At 48.4% G+C, this 18,512-nt stretch overlaps 1 protein-coding gene across 1 annotated transcript in view; it reads right to left on the bottom strand.

Moving 5' to 3' along the window:
- Nucleotides 1-18,512, bottom strand: part of ZFHX3 (zinc finger homeobox 3) — a 510,940-nt gene that overhangs the window by 156,968 nt on the left and 335,460 nt on the right. Inside the window, 1 exon segment of the mRNA XM_021408156.1 lies at nucleotides 1,009-1,316. The gene's annotated coding sequence lies outside the window, so the exon portion shown is untranslated.

Here is an 18,512-nt window from a genome sequence, read left to right as displayed (position 1 = left end):
CATAAAACTTTGGAATTTGCTTTTGGAATAAAAGTGCAATTGAAACTGAAGTAACTGTGCTAGAAAACAACTCTGCTATTGCCGCCTCGATTCTGTGGTTTGCTTCTCCCCTGGAATCTCTCCTGCTCAGCAGTGTTGTTTCAGGTCACCTCCTTGCTGTCCTGTCTGGACAGCTCATTAGAAACTTGAGCTCTGGATGGCTCAGAGCGAATGCTCCAGTTTTTCCTCCTGTCTCCTCTGCTTTTCTCTTTACTCCGCACCACTTCTCAGCCCGCTACGAGCTTCCTTGTAGGCTGGCCAGGGGGTGATTTGCAGTGCTCCCTCATGCCTCTGCTGTAAGGCTGCGGTTAAATTTGTCACTCCTTCTACGACGTATTAAAATGGCAGTCTCTTTGTTCCTCTAGATTAAAACACTTGTCTGTGCCCTCAGACACTCTCTCACTCAGAACTTTCCTAAGAGAAACATTTTTCTTCTACACTAACTTATTACAAAAGCAAGAGACTTCCATCTGATGGCATACACATGTGTGGATACCAAACTAAAGTAACTCATGCTCCATAAGCGCTAAATTATTCGTTGTCACCCTGGCCTGACCACTTGTTTAGTTGGGCTGTCAGACTATAAATTAATATGTTTGCTGTTTGGGGCTGAGAACTCTTTTTTCCCTATTTGTTCACCAAAACAGATCCTGTATACCCTGGGCACTATACAAAAATAATAAATAATTATAGTACATAGGTAAGGCATTATTCTTGTCTTTCTTTCCCTTTGCTTTATCCCCTCCATCCTTTGCCCTTCCTCTGATCAATTCATCTTCCATTTACTTTCTATTTCTGTCTGCAGGTTTTACTCTGTTATGTATTACTCCAATATTCCAGCCACACCATATGCTTCAAAAGTAAAAGTGCACAGGATTTACTAAGTGAAGGAGAGGGAATCAGCAAAACTTCACAGGAGAAGAACAACCAATTACTGTAAAGAAATTAAGAAAGGAATCAAGTTTCTACCTGATGTTGTCTCTTACGCTGACTTGGATGCCTTGTAACTTCTGTCAGACTCTTCACATACAACACAGAAGTATGACGACTTCATAGCCAGCAGAATCACATGGACCTCTTCACGCAGACAAGTTTTGGTGAATCAGTGTTTGATCCAACCTCTCTGATGGGTTAAAACACCTTTTAATTCTGGTGGGCCATGTTGCAATTGGAATGAATAAACTCCCTCTTCATTTTAGCATCCAGCCAGCGGGAGCTGCACAGGCTCTGCGTTAAGTCCATTCAAATTTCTTTCCTCCTTGGTGAGGTATTCCTACCTAGAAAAAGAAGAATTAAAAATAAGAGCGTGTTTGGCCTCTTACAGCCTCAAAATCTCCCATGCTGTTTGTGCATTCCACTTTTGAGGGCACACTTCTGACCTCAGGTTTAACATATAACCCCCCCAAAGTGCCTTTATAATAATGATGAATAATTAATCAAGGCAATACTCAGTATTTTAAAAGTCACAGTATCTTAGCTAATAAAGATACGAAACACTTATTTACTTTTCTCCTTCTTACAAAAATAAGCAAAGTAGTAACATTTCAATATTTATTGAAAAGCCAAATATCGCAGCCTCGCACCATTACGGGAAGGGAGCCGTGCCGCGGGCCGTCCCCCCACATGCCCCCTCCTGCACGATGCCCTGCTGACCCTGGGCCCCCTCCATGGCACTGCCCGTGCCTGCGGCTGCCACAGCTCCAGACCCGTCTCTAGAGAAGCTCCCCTAATTCTGAGGCATACTGGTCCAGACTGGGCTCTCATCTTTCTTCTTTTTCCCCTCACGGGGAACACTGTGATGTAACCAGAACACAACTGGGTACAACTCTAATTAGAATTCGCAAACATTAATCTGACGTTTTACCAGGAAACCTCGTCCCAAGGACTCAAGAGAAAACAAGCCATGTAGTCTTCTTGTGGATTTTCCTGAACTCTGTGCAACGTGAAGGGCCTTCTGGGGCCTGGGGATCAGCTTGGTTGTCACAGGCAGGACCCAGAGCTGTGCGGCTGAGCCCCGGCCCTGAGAGGTGCTGGAGCATTGCCACCCCAGGCAGCTCCTGGGGGTGGTCAGCAGCAGCAGCACGTATCCTGCTTCCAGCACCTTACCCCCAACCTTCCTATTCCACGTGGCCGTACATTGGTGATGGGCAGCGCTAGCAGATGGCAAAGTTTGAGCTGGGCTAATTAAACATACTGAGCTAATAACCTTCCATTTTGGGACTGGTATAATTCATAATTCAATGTATTGCTGAGACATTAACCTTTCAACAGCTGGCACGGTGCCCACCGCAGCCTTAGTGCTGACCATCTTTCAGGAAAATGAGTATTATTGTTAAAACAGGTATAAATCATTCATGGCTTCAGCTTCTGTGTCAAACCGTACATGAAAATAAGTAGTAGGCTGAGTAATTTATTTACCTTTTGGTGGTTATTCTTATGATTTCGTATCATATTCTGTGATTAATAAACATTGGCCAAGTGCCATTTTGTTGTCACTTTACCTTTCCATATTGCAGTGGTTATTCTGACTCTCATTTTTAACAGGTTCAAGACTGATGCAGAGTTGTTTGGTACATGCACAAACACTCATCTCAAGGAGGAAGAACTTACTGTAACCTAATTCCACAGCATTCAGCACAATTACTGTGACTACCAGCTTGTCACAGTTCTGTATTTTGCTGTAACAAACGTATCACTGAAGACTTGTGTGTAAACACACAGATTAAAACTTTCTAAAAATAATGCACATAGTATATGACTATATGAACAGGTTCTGTATGAAAACGGCACAGGATACTGGAAAGAAGAGTCTGTAAAAAGTTGAGATCTCATCAGCCCGCTGTTGGGCCTGACTCCAAACGGCTGGCTGTGGGAACACGACAGGCTCAGGGGGCCTTTAGCATTGACTGCTGGGGCCCTGCTGACTGACGACGTCACACTTCCTCTAAATGAAAACAAAACACTCAGTCTAACAATCTACATTATAGCTGGCAGCATAAAACTGGCCTGCTTTCTCCAGGCTCTGCTCCGCAGGCGACACAGCAGCTCAGCCCTCACTTTCCCCAGGAGCTGACCAACAAAATTTGAGGTTTTTATCTGTAGGGTGAGATGTCAACACCTGTTGGCCAAGTTCCTCTGCTGCTTCTGCAGAGCCAGAAGAGGACAGGGCTCTACAGCTGGAATTCCATCTCATTTTCAGCCAGACTTGGATTGCTCATAGGAACGTAACAGTTTGTCACCTCTTACTCCAATATCCACTCTGAATTAGGACAGCAGCTCAGTCTGCAGAGTTTCTCTGCTTTTGCTATGCTGTGCTCTGAGCCCTGTGCAAATGCAGAAGCAGCAGCCAGGCTGCTCACATGCACTGGGAGCTGAGAACAGAGCTGTGCTACTCAACTCACAGCCAGTGCTGGAGCAACAAGCACAGCTCTTTGTGGATCCACAGCTGTAGGATTCACATTTTATGCTACTACTATTCACAGATTTCAGTCTGCATAAGAAAATATTAACACAACCTTTGTTGTTGTTGAGGATGCAAATAGATTTATAACCTCGATTACATGAGTGGTGCATAACTTGATGTCTGCTGGAGTCTGGCAGGCCTTGGAGGAGCCAGGACAAGAGTGTTCTACCTCTCAGTCCAGGTTCCACAGGGTGCCTGACCACCACAGTTGACAATTGAACCTACTTACAACAACAGTGCTTGGCAGCCCCTTACAGAGCTATCTGAGAAGCAAAGGTTCTTCTGCATACCTCCTTCATACTGTAAAGATAGAGTGCTAGCCACAAAAAAAAAAACCAAAAAAAAAACAAAAAAAAACCCCCACATTCATAATGAGACAGCAGACAGCCTCTCGCTCCTGTGAGTGAGAACCTGCCCCTGTTGCTTCATACCCACGCCACCTGCAGCCCTGCCCTGAGCCACAGTACCTATGCTTTGGGTTCTGAGAAGCATGGCTGAGCCACAGCAACTGGACCAAAACCCCCTCAGCTCATTGTTCCACAGGCAACGTAACATCCCTGCATTTCACTCCCTCTGCTGGCTCCATTTTATACATTGATGATTTTCAAGACCTTAAATGCATGTAAGATGGGGTGTAATGCTATAATGGGATGGAAGGCACAATGATAATAGCAGGGTGGCAAAGCCTTTGGCTACAGCAAACAGGAACAAGGCCACATGCAGCAGCCACAAAAACAAAGGGAAAAGAACTGTTTACCTTTGAAAGACCTCAGGTAGGCAAGGATCTCCAATGAGACACCCACCCCTCCACTACCAACCCTTAAATGAGTTAAAGGAAGGGGTGCATCCTGGCTCCACCCCTTCCAGTCACTCAGGTGCACTGCTTGCAGCTGAGCTCCCCTGGGCTGGCCCTGCCTTCCCACCAGGTGCTCCATCACTGCTTCAGGACGTGACTTAGCATTTCTGCTACAGCAAGACACCACGGTGTCCAGCTCAGCCCTGGCAGCCTGCTCAGTGCTCCTCTGTGTTAGCACCGCGGCCGCAGGGCTGGAGCCCAGGCCCTGCTCCACCCACTGCTGGGACGTGGGCACCGCCTGCTCCCAGGCTGAGCTGAGCTCTGGGCTGGTTCTGCTGCCCCAAAAGGGAATAGGGGCTCACCCCAATAGCTCCGTAACTGCTGGCTGCAGAAACACTTGGGTACATACATGTAGCGTCACGACACGCCATGTGAATGCTGCCGAAGTCTGTTTGCTTTGCGTATCTTCCAGAGAAAAACATGGTATATTAAAGTACGTGCCCTGGACACTGCACCGCAGTATGCTCCTGGAGCGTCCCACCTCCACGCGTTACGGTCGCTGCCCACGGCGCAGCGCAGCCAGCGGAGGGCCATGCTGCTGCCTCTCCACAGAGCAATGACACAGGAATCCCAGTCAGTCCTTACAGAGGCACCGCTCCTGCTTCTCCCTGTTTACTCGGTATTATTTTTACTTCTGCAGCAAAGACCGCACAACAGAAGGACGCTCACTTTGAGCTGCTCAGCAGAGCACTGCGGGAAGGTGTGCGCTGTGCCTCGGAGCCCCAGGCCGTGCTGCCGCCAGCACTGCTCCCACGCTGCCCGGGCTGCGCTCCTGCCATGAGCTGGGAACCCCCTGAGGCTGCTGAGGGTCAAACGCTTCAGAACGGACAAACAATCCTAGAAGGCATGCGATTTTTTTCTCCCTGGCTCCTTGCATGGGAATAGCATTTGCTTTTCCGCTGTAGTTCCTGTTGAAAAGGAAATGCATGGCAGCTCTCTTCTGTATGCGCGGACATATATTCTGTGAAGGGAAACAGCCTTCAAATGCAGTGTTTGAAAAAAAACGAGGGAAGAAACAAACCAACTTTGACTCTGTAACATCTTCTAGAAATACACTTAAGTTTCAAATAATACCTATGCAGAGGCCCGCAGAGCCGGGCGCTTTGCCAGGCTGTAAGGAATGTCAGCCCTTTCAGGCAACGCTCCCTGGTGCATCTGAGCCAGAGCTGTACTCTTGAGCAAGTTCTTTGCCTTCCAGCAGCCATGTGACTTTCTATGGCAAGAATTACTTAACATAGTTCCTGTCTGAAATGTCCTATCCAAAATATTCAAAACAAGCTTCAAACAAACCAAGCATCTCCACCTTCTGCCATTACTATTTAGGACAATATTATTGATATTTTACAAGCGGGAGAAATGAGGTCATGTTTTTTTAAGGGAGGCAGAAGCTGCCAGTATGCTGGCACCTCACACGCTCGGTGATTGCCCACCGCTAGGAAGAGCAGTGAAACAAACAGGTTTGAAGGAGGCTGCGTATCTGGGCATGATTCCCCCCACACCATTGCTGCTTTCTGCCATACAGTCACTCTACCGCAGAAAGTCCTGTATCTCATTGCTTAAATACTGGTATGCAGCTACTTCTAATTTCAGATTTTCGGTGTTTCTTCCTCAGTAAGATACTTGGCTGCATACCCTAACGTCGAAGAAAAAGCTACCTTCTGCACCGTGGTTCTAAGGGAGTTAAAAGTTCAGGTTTCTAATTGCTCTCTTGAGGCCTTATTACTTGTTGATGAGGTCCTTTTGGGAACAGCATCAAACCTACAATAATAAACACTCATTTCACTGGAAAGTTTGTAACAGCCGTGCAGCTCCGCAGGCCCTGTGCCTCTGCAGACCGGTGTGGGGATGGCACCCCGGAGCGGCTTGCTGCCGTCCCGCTGCTAACCGCCCTCTGCGGGGCCTTCAGCACTGGATGTGTCTGCTCTGCGGGCCATGTAACAGCCTGATTAAGGGTTGCGTGTTTCACCTTTGGCAAGGCTCTTGCTTTTCTGCATGTTCCGCTCTGCTTTCCAAGCCCACACAAAAAGGGACTCTCGTCCAGGGTTTGTCTTGTGGAGCAGAAGTTGTGTGTGTATCACGTGTGCAGGCAGAGCTGCGCTCGGGCCCACGCTCTGCAGCCACCTGACAGCTCTCCAGCTTCAGGGTGGGCTCCTTCTCTCCCCAAAGGCTGGTGGAGACCCAGCAAACATTCTTTGAGGCAAAGAACAGCCTCAGCTTGGATGGATCACTTGATAGTCGATATTTACATTTGCTGAGCAGAGCGTGTCAGCATCGCTGCCTCTCCCATGCTGCAGCTCTCCGCCGAGGTTCCTTCAGAACGTTTGCTGGTTCCTGAACCATGGCCAGCCTGGGGCCGGGGGCCGTGGTGTCCCCCCGGGGTCGCTCCCTGCCCATGGCATCCTGTCCCCATTGCCAATCAGCACTCACCTCCTAAGTTTTCAGAAACGCAACTAACTAATTAGTTTGAAGTGCAATTTTCTGTATAGGTATTTTGAAAGTCTTTGGATAACATCATTTTTATGGGCTGAGTTTCAGAAGAAGCAGGGAAATGCCGAGGTCTGACAATCTCAGGCGGTGAGACACTGCTGTCAGGTCTCTGATCTCGGGCAGCCTTTGCAGCAGGGCGCCAGGTCTCCTTGAAGGCCGCCGTAATGAATCAGCCCGGAGTGAAGCCGGTGTTTATCTCGGCGCTGCCGCAGGAGCTGGCTACCTGTTGGAAGAGGGCTGCGGTCGATGCGGACGAGGGCAGCCGTGCGTGAGCTGTTACACAGAGCTCAGTATCGATCAGAGCTAACGGCTGCCGATAGGAACGCGGGGCGGGCTGACAGCCGGAGAGAGGGAAGGAGGAAACGGCCTTCGCTGGTGGCAGCCGTACAGAGGAAAGCCGATAAAAAGTCAATTCCACTTAACGGAATGGCTGCTAACTAAATATTTTTGGGGCCGGAGCTCAGCTTCCCAGATAGCATCTGTGTGCCGGAACTGAGACATCAGGAGAGCGCGGCGCAAGATAAGGGATGCGGTGACAGCACGGCCTGCTGGGGGAGCAGGGCTGCGGGGAACGCCGCCTCCTGGGGAGAAGGCCGAGTGTAACTCAGCTCCCTGCACCTGAGGTGGCACGGATCTCCCAGCCCCTGCCAGCTGAGACACGTCTTACGACAGCCCGATCCCACCAGAGCCCATTGCCGTGCCAGGAGCAGAGAGATACGATCCCTACAGCCGCCTGCTGCCCTCAGCCTCAGCGCTGCTTTGGGCTCTGCTACGTTGTAAGGCCACATCTTGTAAGAGAACACAAAGCAATCGAGAGCTGTTTTTCCTGGGCCCCACACTCAACATTTAGACAACGTTCCAGGCCAACTTTTAGGCTGGCTCAGTGTTCAAGGCACCTAATATTAAGCAATTCTCCAACAGTTTGATTAATAGTGTCACAGTCATAGCTTCAGTTCAGGTTCAACCTTTTTAATGTTTCATTATTTTACAAAGTAATAAATCAGGACAGCGGGAAAAGACAGATGTAGGAATGTCCCTGCCTATCCATCTCCTCATGAAGACAATGGGTCAGAGGATAATTGTTTCCAGGGCTGGGGTAGCCGATATTAGGAAACCCACTAAGAAGGAGTTTGTAACAGAGCTGGCAATAACGGAGGAAAAAAGGAAGCTGGAAGGTGTCGGCGTGTCCTGCAGAGCTGGGCTGAGAGAACGGGAAGGAGCCGGTGGGGGCTCCCAGGAGCTGACCAGGACGAGAGGTCTCCTGGCAGAACGCAGGAGAGGCGGCCGTGCCAGCGCTGCCCACGTCCCGGAGCAGAGCAGGACGCCATGCGCCTCTTCCTCGGCTCCCACCCTGCCAGAGCCAGCGCGGCTGCAGCACGGCCACCACATAGGTCCTTGCTGAGTTCAGTACTGCGATGACGGAATTAAGGAATAACACGTTTTAAAGGAAAAAAAAGTCAAGTTGTGCAGGTCCAGTGCAGATTTTGAAGACAGAAAAGCAGAATTCACAGTTCTGATTGTGGAAAGAGATGTGGATGACACAGAATGGAAGAAAGTATTGAGATGTTTTCATAAGACTGAAAAATCACAGAATGAATCACAGAAGGGCTTGGGCTGGAAAGGACCTAAAGCATCATCAAGTCCCAATCCCCTGCCACCAGCAGGGTTAGAATTATAGGAGAAATAGGTGGTCCTCTCCAATTTGTGAGGAAGCTGACAGGAAGAGCACAGGAAAATGAAGTGAAACAGGAAGGATAAGACTGAAAGTGATGCATGTGAAGCATGCTTTGTTAGAAGGAGGAATGGAGAAAGAATAAGAGATCTGAGTGGATACCGTGGAAAAATACAAGGCTACAAAGTGCGTTACGGCAGTGTGTTTTATATGGACTGAAACGTGTGACAACAAAAAGAAGTGGCTGCAGGAATGTGAGCGAGAGATGATGGCATCTTGGAAAAGAGATTTTTGTGTTTAAACAGAATGATCAAATCATTCAAAATGGTGAAAGGCGAAAGAATTTGTGGAGAAGGGTGGAATTCTGCTTTGGTCATATTAAACTACAAACTTCACAGAAAAGTAACACGAATCCAATGGATGTACTTTGCTATTCTTATCAACTGGTTTGTTAAGTGCAGAGCAAATTTTGGGATAGCGCACACAGATGAAAAGAAATTCGTGTGCAGCATTGTGAGAACACGCCAGACGGATGTTTGGAACTTCGGCCTTTGCATCTTACATCGCAGAGCAAAGCAAGTTTTAGATGGAACACACATTTCGCTGTTTTCCAATTTACTCTAACAAGATTTAAATTTGCTTTTAAATTCCAGTTAGTTCAGTGAAGGGGCCTGACAGCCCGAATGTGGAGGCATTTACAAATTATCTGCTATTATAACTTAACCACAGTTAAAAGAGGTGTTAAGTCCTGATTATCAAAATACAGACAACTGTCTTCAGTACGCACATACCAAGCGCTGGACAAACAGAAGCTTTACACAGTGAAGAAATCAGTTATGTATTTCCATATGTTTCCCTGCAAAATAGTATGCAGTTCAAAACTGGATTGAAATCCACACGTTAGAGTTAAAGCCCATTTTATTCTGCTTGCTTATCAAGACGCATCTCTATATGATGTTATACTGTTATGTTTTAAAGCTGGCACAGTACAGGAAAAACTAATGAAATCTATTAGACTTACAGGACAAAAGAGGAGAGATTTCTAAGAAATACTGCACAAAAAGCACAGATTAAAAAAATGGAAGCAGCAGAGAACAGCAACTATGTGCCACAAAAGACAAACACAAAAAGCTCTGCTCTCCCTTATAAGACACCCACAGTCCTCCATCTGTCATCTCAGCCCTTCCTCTCCCAACTGTTCTTAAATTAAATGAATGCTTCTAATGGGAGATTTTCTCATGAAAGCTTATGAGAATTCATCCAAAGACAAATTAAAACAATGCCGTGTAATCATGCAATTCACCACTCTAACAGGTTGCCTGGCTTCCACGTTCCCATTTAGAAGAGGAAAAAAAAGCAACAATTCAAGCCCAAATAAAGAAAAAGTCACGTACGGAGCAAACCTTTCATGGGCTGCAGCAGATACGGCCGCAGCTTGCTCCGTGTCCTCCTGCTTACAGCTGTGCAGCTGGCACTAAAGGTTATACTGTATACGAGCCCACTGTACACGTCTGATGTGACGATGTCGTTCTTTGTGGGCCTCTCAATTTGAACATTTATAAAGGGACCACCAACATTAAAACAATATCTTACCTTTTCTTCATGTAAATAAAACTAGTTTATGCCACCGAGCCCAAAGTGTTTTTAAATCTGTTTCCTTACTCTTCAATGATCACTGCAGATGCTTTTAGCATCTTACCTAAGTTGAACAACATGCTCAGACTAACATTTTCACTTTTGTTTCCTGTTAGCTTAATTTTGGGGTTGTCGTGCAGTAATATAACTCTTCCGTGTTGGGTCGAATGCTTTTAATTCCTACTGGTTGCATTCCAGATAGCCACAGTAGCAAAACTGTAATGAAATCTATCAAAACCAGGTATAAAGGAGCATAGTTGCAAAGGAAATGAATCTTAAATTTGGACATAATCACCTGACAGCACCCCTTTAGTAACAGGTCTTCGTTTCCTCTACATTTCACCGTTTTGCTGTTCGAACTCACAGCAGGAAGGTTGATTCCAAATGGGTTATTTTCTTAGCTAATAGTCACTCTAAATTTAGATCTAGCAGCACAAAGGAACTCAGAAGAAGACAGACTGTCTGCCCCCGCAGCCCTCAGCACGGCCGAGGCCGAGGCTGCCGGCTGATGGACGCGTGGCCGGGGCTCTGCTGCAGGCGGCCATCGGGCCCACACCACCACAGCGAGCAGCTCTCTGTCCAGCACGGCGCTCCGCAGTGTCCTTGCCACCGGCCAGCCGGCCCCAAGTGGCCGTTGCAGCCCTGCCTGGGTAGCCGAGGGCTCCTGCTCCTGTCACCTTTGCTCCAGCCCTCTATTTCACTACCTCTATTTTGATTTCTTTCCTGCTCCCTCTCAGCACCTGATTGCAATGCTCAGTCAAATTAAGAGTCTCCTTGGATTTCCTTCACTGTTCAGTTTAATCTCTCCTGCTCCTTTCTTGTTCTCTCACTCTTTGCATGATTTCTGCACTCACCATCTTCATTACCAAAGTCACTCGGACCGTACGAGTTCACCCCAGAAGGTAACGAAGATCCTCCCCAGGCTCCCCTGCCTCTGTTCCTTTCTGCGTGTGCTCTTTAGCAGTTCCTTTTGCTGCAGTCCCTCGCTGTTGTACTTAACCACCGTGAGTGACAGAAATCCAATGCTGACCACTTCATTATCCGCCGACCTTGTCCCCCGGCCTCCTGCCCCTCCATCTCTCCTGGGCAGCCTGCCCTACGTCACAAGGCCTTGTTAAAGGTCAGGACCCCAAACCATCAGAATCGGTCCTGTTGTTTTACTGTATCACCAGAGAAATCAGGCCTGTCGGATCTCATTAAGCCCTATTTGTGGGTGGAACACCATTCCTGGAGCGGGATGAGCTGCTACCTTTGAAACGCAATCTTCACCAGATCAGATCAGTACAGCACAGGGATTATATTCCACCAGTCAATCTCTCATAATCACTCCCACTCTTATTGGCATGGCTACTGCCATCCCTGCATGAGAAAGGAAATCCTCTTAAACAAATACTCTCCACGGGAATAAGGCTTCCCCTCGCATTAGGGCCGGGGCTCTCGCAGGACAGGTGCCCGCCGGGGCGGTGTGAAGGCTGAGCTGAGGGCTGGCTGCGACGCTGCCACTCAGTGCAGCCAACCACGGAGCCGCGTCACACTCAGCACCGTGCCCATGACGGAGAAGTGTTAACCAGTGCTCTCAGCGCTCCTGTGAAATAAACAGGGAACCATCACCACCGCTCCGTGGCAGGGAAGTGACGTGACTTCCTGAGCGTGACAGAGCAAAGGAACGCCTGCGCTGACATGGTAATTGCTCCCAGCCTCAGAAGGACCCTTTAAATCACAACTATTAGCTTCTTATCTGACACGAATGTTACAGAGGGAGAGAGCCTTCCTCTCCAGGCTTATGCCACAGTGGTAAGACAGGGTCACAGTAACACCGGCGGTGCCATAAGGAATCTCCCGAGAACGCTGATAGGTACAGAGATGCCACGTTAGGTGGTACACAGCATTACGCTTCCTATGTCAATTGCACATTTCAGAGTGGCTACATGTTGAAGAAGGTAAAAAAACTATACAAACTCATTACATGGATTCTGAAGACAGTGAGAAATCTCTGTGGTCTAAACGAGAGAAAGTCAGGGAATAAACAGAGAAAAGAGATCAGCATAAGAACAGCATTTAGAACCAGGTCATGTCTGGTCAGGGGCAAAGCAACCTCGGCACAATACAGCAGGATGAGGAAAGGCAGCATGTTCAATTCCCAAACTCTAGATGTTTCAATTATTTAAGTGATTTGTAATGGTTGCTTCCTCTGCCATGCTATGGACTACAGGACCACGTCTACATCATTCTATAATGCATTTGTAATATTGTAGCTTTCTTAGCCTGAAAATCTTCTACCTTGTTAGCTGCTGGTCCTCCTGCACAGGAAGGGTTAGCCACGTCCAGCTGGCGTTCAAAGGAAGATGCCATTGCTGCTAAAACCAACTATACGAGAACTAAGCCTCAAGATGAAGTCTGAATGAGTTTTTATATCATCTCACCGAGTTATTGGTATTCAACATAACGTCTAGAAAGGTGAACTTAGATATTGCACAGTGAGTGAATTACCTTTGCACAGGCAAGGTTCACACGTTGTGCATGGAAAATTCTAAAAAAATCTTAAAGCAAAACATCATAAAAAAGAGGAAACACTAAGAAATCCTCTTCTAGACAAAAAAAAATGGGAAAGATCTTAGCAGGTCTAGCATACAGACCTAAACCCAAAGCAGGTACCTTCAGTATAATTTATTAAGAACTTCACGAGAAGTAATAACTGTGCAGGAACAGCGCAGAGGTCAACAAGGAGATACACCGTGACCTCGAAAACCTGAGGATAGGGCCCAGAGCACAAAGAAACAGTACACCTACTTTGTGTAGTTCTCAGCCAGGCAGGTGTATTTGCATTTTTAAGGGATACAATATGTATGAGAGGTGCAATAGCAAATAGCCTTCATGAAAACCAGCATACATTTTACTCCAGAATCTCAGGCAGGCTCTGGGAACTGAGAGAAAAAGCCAGAAGTTCCGTTTTTTACGTAGGTCACTAATTCTGATATTTTTGCATCAATTTGGGTCATCTGGGTCATAAGATATGAGCTTTCAATTTCGCCAAGTTTCTTCCAAGTCATGCTCCTAAGAGCTCCTTTAATCTGTTCTTAACCAGAAACAGTGGGGCTATCTCAGCTGGCTGCCTTTTAAATTTTCATGCCCATTTACAGACACTTACCAAAAAGAGGTATGATTTTCAATGGGAAGGGAAGAGCTGAATTAGGCTAGAGCATGTTTTAATTTAATTTAATTTTTGCTAATACTAAAAATAAACATATATTATATCTGTCATTGCTTAAGATTTCAATATTTGCTTAATTAGCAATGCCAACGAGAATAAGTTGTCCCTAATGATGGCGAGCATGTTCCTTTGGAAGGTTAGAGAAGAGGCATCTTTCTATCCCAGAAGAAAAGCAGCACGGGATGTTCACTGTGGCTCCTTTCTCTGTGTGGCTGCAGTGAATTTGCTGCTTGACTGCAGCACTGAAACTATCTGTCAAGTCTAAAGCAGAAAGAGAGTTTGAAAGGCAAACGCGATCTGTGATCAATACCCTAACAAATCCAAAGGAAGCCCCAGCTCCCGAAGGGTTAATCCAGAGAAGAAAAGGCATCCGAATGTTTAGCGAGCTAATGTGTTTATTGACGGGCAGGCCTTTAAGTCCTCAACAGGGAAAAGCGCGGACAAGTGAATGAAGCGCGAGTCAGACAGGCGGGTTTGCTGGAACGCGGTTGGCTTTGCAGCTCCGCTGTGTTTCAGATTCCCCAGGTGTCCCCAGGAGCCCTCATCATGGTGAGCCCAGGTCAGAGCCCACCCGAGAGCAGCCCAGCACCTCGCAGCCAGACCTGGTGGCTCTGGGCACACCACTGCAGGCCATTCCGTGTGAACGTGGCACCCCTTGGCACGCGCTGGCACACCTAGCATCTCCTCCTGAAGACAGCGTCCTAACTGCTGATCCAAATTCTGCACTCTGGAACCGGGACCCTAACGCTGGCTGTATGGGGATGGCTGGTCACGGAGCACCGCTGCTCCGGCTGGAGCCTCGGCATGACGGCCACGTGCTGCACTGCGGCTCGGTGCCGGCAGAGCGGCTGCAGACCACCTTAACTCCCCTGCGCCCAACCATGGGCCGCGGGTCAATGCCAGGGTCAGGGGTCGGTGTCCCGCCTGCTAATGGAGTGTAAGCTAACATTGTCCTCAAATTGCTGGAGTAAAAAGACAATGTCCACCTCCCGCTGATGGCCTTACCCTGGGGGAGGGGGTATCGGCTTTATTGGAAAACTGCCAGTCTCAGAGGTGATGGAAGCGGCTGATAGCAGCTAAAGGCTGTTTGATTGTTGCTGGAGAACTGGTTGGAAGCCGTCTGCAAGGCAGTTCATTGACTGACCCCACAGAGCTGCTTATTGACGCCGGGTTTTCCTCACTCGATGGATCTCTCAGGCCCCACGTGCCACACAGCCTCGCTCCGTGAGACGGCAGCTCCTGCCCAGCAATGTGCAGCCAGCCCTGGGCTGAGCCTCCTGCCACGGGACGCTCCCAGAGGGGGCTCGCAGGGCCGAACAGCGGCGTTCGCCCCGACCGCATGGCCCCTGTGCCAGGGAGCCAAGGAATGAAACGGCACCTTCTGCAGCAGCAGCATCAGAAATTGCTTTTAAAAAACAAGAGAAATTGTAAAAAGAGGAGGGGAAAGACACTACCAGAATTTGGGATAACGCTACTATCAGAATTTTGAAAAATGCAATTTTTGGTCTGTCCTAGGCTATAGTGTGCACTCATTCAGCACAAGACTGAAGGGAGCACTCTTCCTTTTGATGACAAAACCTGGCTGCCGGTACCGCAGCTGCTACCATGAAGATGCGAGGACAGTATACTCCTTATGGATTTCCAAGACCTACCATGTCAGAAAAGTACTGTAAGTGAACTAGACGTATCAGCTAAGAGATTATAAGAAGAAAAATTAAATTCAAGGCCCATCTAGCCAACATCCTATCGTCAGCAGCGACCAGCAACAGAGCCCCGTCAGCAAGAGGATGAATCAGTGAGCAGACTACAATGCTTCCCCAGAAGCCTCAACAATCTGTGATTAAAGGATTTTAATGATCTTTGTGCTTTTTTCTCTACTTCTTTCCTAATGATCCCTAACAATGTTTGATCATTTGATTACTGCTAAGCACTGAAATGGTGCTAGAGAAAACTACTCAGTGTAGCCCCAAGATCTCTCACCTGAGCAGTGACAGCTAGCTCCACACTGTATGACGGCTTCTCCTGCCTTGCCATTTTTCAGTAGACAATTCCAAATTTTGTGGCTGCTACAGAACACTATCTTAACTCATTTTCACATTTTAGCTTCACTGCAGAAATACTGTGTTGTATTGCACTGTCAGAAGCTCTTGTAGTTCTGCTCTTGTGTGCAGAGATTATCAAGAGACGCCTGTGTCCCAAGTGCCTATTCAGGAAACAAATAAATACACTGGAAAATTGTTCCCTATAGGCCAGGCAATCTGGTTTAGAATAGACATGAAGAGGCACGTGAGGAGGAACACCACAGTGGAGAGAAGAATGGGCAAATTCTATACTGGCACCTCTACTGATCGGATCCCTCTCAGCCCTCTCTTCTGCAGGCGAACAGCCTGTCCCCATCAGGAGACGCTCCAGGCCCCCACCATCTCTGCAGCCTTCCGCTGGGCTTTCTCCAGCAGTTCGTCTCCCTGGAACCGGGGAGTCCAACCTGGACACAGAAGTCTGAAGGCCGTGCCGAGGGCCAGCAGCGAGCTCGGCGCTGGGACTCAGCAGCCCCGGGCCCAGGCTGCCTGCACTGTCCCCAGCGATGGAGTGGCCCGGCCCCACGGCTCCATCCATCTGAGGGTGGCACTGAGGCCCGGCTGTCGGAGACGGTGACAGTTGTGGGGTTTTTTTAGCTTTATCAAGGGGGATTATTTTTAACCCAAATTATTTTGCATTGTAAATGTTTAAATCCACATCAAATCCAGATTAATGCATAAAATAGTCCAAGAGGGTATTTACTGGGAAAAAAAATATCAATAAGTCAAATTATTAAGGATAGCTCCCATACGAGTGCTTTAAAAACTTTAAAAAGTCTGAGATTTTGGCTAACACGTCACTTTGTGGAGAAGATTCAAATAAACCTCTCTCCAAAAGAGCCAGAGTTTAAATGCAAACTGGAACCCTCAGTACTTTTTCACAACATGCCTGGAATTAATAATGCAGATAAATCCTAAATAAATCAGGATTAGTGTTCACTGCGTCTTGAGGTTTAAAGCTCCACGCGAGAGTGGCAGGGCCGGGGGCGCAGGCGGAGGGCTGTGCTGGAGTCACTGGTGGGGCACGGCGGGGCACTGGGGGTGCTGCGGGGCCGACAGTGGCACGCGGCCGTGGGCCGGGGCCGGGGGCTCTGCAGCACGGCGGTTTGGGTCTGTGTTCAGAGGTCAGCGGGACTGCAGTATTTTACCATCTTATCAGCAAAAAGATTACATTTCTCCTCACAGTTAAAGAGCTCAGCCCCACTCTGAAGGAAAACATAAACACAGACGCCAGCACGCCGGGCTGGGAGGAGCCGCAGCTGCAGGCACTGAGCTGTGCCGGGCGGCCGCCCCGTGGTGTCACAGCCCTGCGGTGTCACGGCCCTGCTCGGAGCTGCACGGCCTGGCCCACGCCAAGCGGATCCCGCCGCCTCGCCATGCCCACGGCCGCCCCTTACCTGGGCCCATCTGTCCCCGCCGCACGCAGTGCCCCACACTCCTCAGGTGAGGGACCGGCCGGGAGCCTCACACTGCCGCACACTTTCAAAAGATCTCCTCTCCCATCGGTTTCCTGTTCCTTTTTTCAACACTTCCTCGGCTCTCACACCAGCCCTGCGCTTCGAGGAGACAGAGGGCAGAGCTGTGCTTCGACCCAGCCAACGGCTCACACCTGCACACAGCGGCCGTCAGGCACCATGGGACCATGGGCGGTGAGCACTGCACACAGACAGGCGCAGCCAGAGCAGAGCGAGGCCCACTGGGCTGGGCTGGCAGCCACGGACCCGGCACCCAGGACGACCGCTTTAAAAGAAACTTGGAAACATGAACTTTGGGTGTCTGCCTCCCATGTCATCCTCTGCACGCGATGTGGGAAGCCACTGAGACGCAAATGCAGAGCACAAAATGGCACAGCAATTCCTGAGCAGGCAAAACCAAGGGAACGAAATGCCCCAGCTGCCGATGCACTGACAGCCGAGCTTGGCTGTACTTCTGAAAGATGTAATGCTCACGTGTCTTTAAAAGGAGCAAAGTTCCAACACTGAAGACACCTGTGTGCAGCAGGGATAGGAACAAACCGCGTAACCTGAAAGCTCTCGGTGCAGGGCGGTTCACGTTTCAGAGCAGCTCACCTGGCACCCCCAAAGCTTCCAATGTTACTCACAAGGAAGTTTACACGCCTTCGCTAAAAGAGGATATGAAAGAGGTTATAAAAAACAGGACTCAAACCATAACAAATTAGAAAGGGAAACATCTGTGACAATTAGTACAAGCCAGAAGCTAATCTGTACAGCCGACCCGTCGGAAAAGCTGACGGCATCAAGCCCTGCCACCGCACCGCTCACACATCACCACGAGTTTTGAAGTTTGCCTCTGATATAAGAAATTCTTACAATTGATTATTACACACAGTAATTAACTGTTCCTAAACAGAGGCTGTAAAAATGTCAATAACTGTGGAAAAACAAGTTATATTCAATAGCACATATCCAGAGCACGCCTGTAATCCAGCTCATCGGCGTAACTTTATAAAGCAGGTCACCTAACAGTGCGTCACTCATCAGAGCGCACGGCCGCGCCACGCTGGCGGGAAGGGAGCCACGTAACCGTGCACATCTCAAAACATTTTTCACAGTGATGCAACACGAGAGGCACACACGGAACAAGGCTCCGTGCTGTGCCGCCATTCCTGGAGAAGTACCCACAGGAGCAGTGCTGACCAGGGCTGTGAGGCGGCCGGCTTCGGGAGCTGCCTCTGCAACGCGCCCACAGCAGGCCAACAGCCATCTTCTCCTGTTTTCCCTTTTTCTGAGGTACACACAACAGTGGGGGCCTAACTGCAGTTAAGGGGAAGCTGGGAAACAAGGATCATCATTCAATCCGATTTTAAACAGTGTAAAAATTAACCTTAATGAATGAATAGGAATTACAGTCAATTTCGGCAAAGCAAATAAGGAATGAGAGAAACATTGGCCAGAATGGAGTATAATGAAGCAATAAAAGAAAAGTTTTCAAAGCAAAATGACAATGGACCTATTTCAGCAACCTGATTAATTTTGATTTTCATGGGTTTTACGTATATACTTAATATCTTTCCTGAAAGGATATGGATTTTTAATGCAAGTGTATGTGCT

The sequence above is a fragment of the Numida meleagris genome, chromosome 10, assembly GCF_002078875.1.
Source record: "Numida meleagris isolate 19003 breed g44 Domestic line chromosome 10, NumMel1.0, whole genome shotgun sequence".
NCBI classification, from domain to species: Eukaryota; Metazoa; Chordata; class Aves; order Galliformes; family Numididae; genus Numida; species Numida meleagris.
The sequence above is the reverse complement of the archived record's forward strand: the minus strand, read 5'-3'. Positions and strand labels throughout refer to the sequence as shown.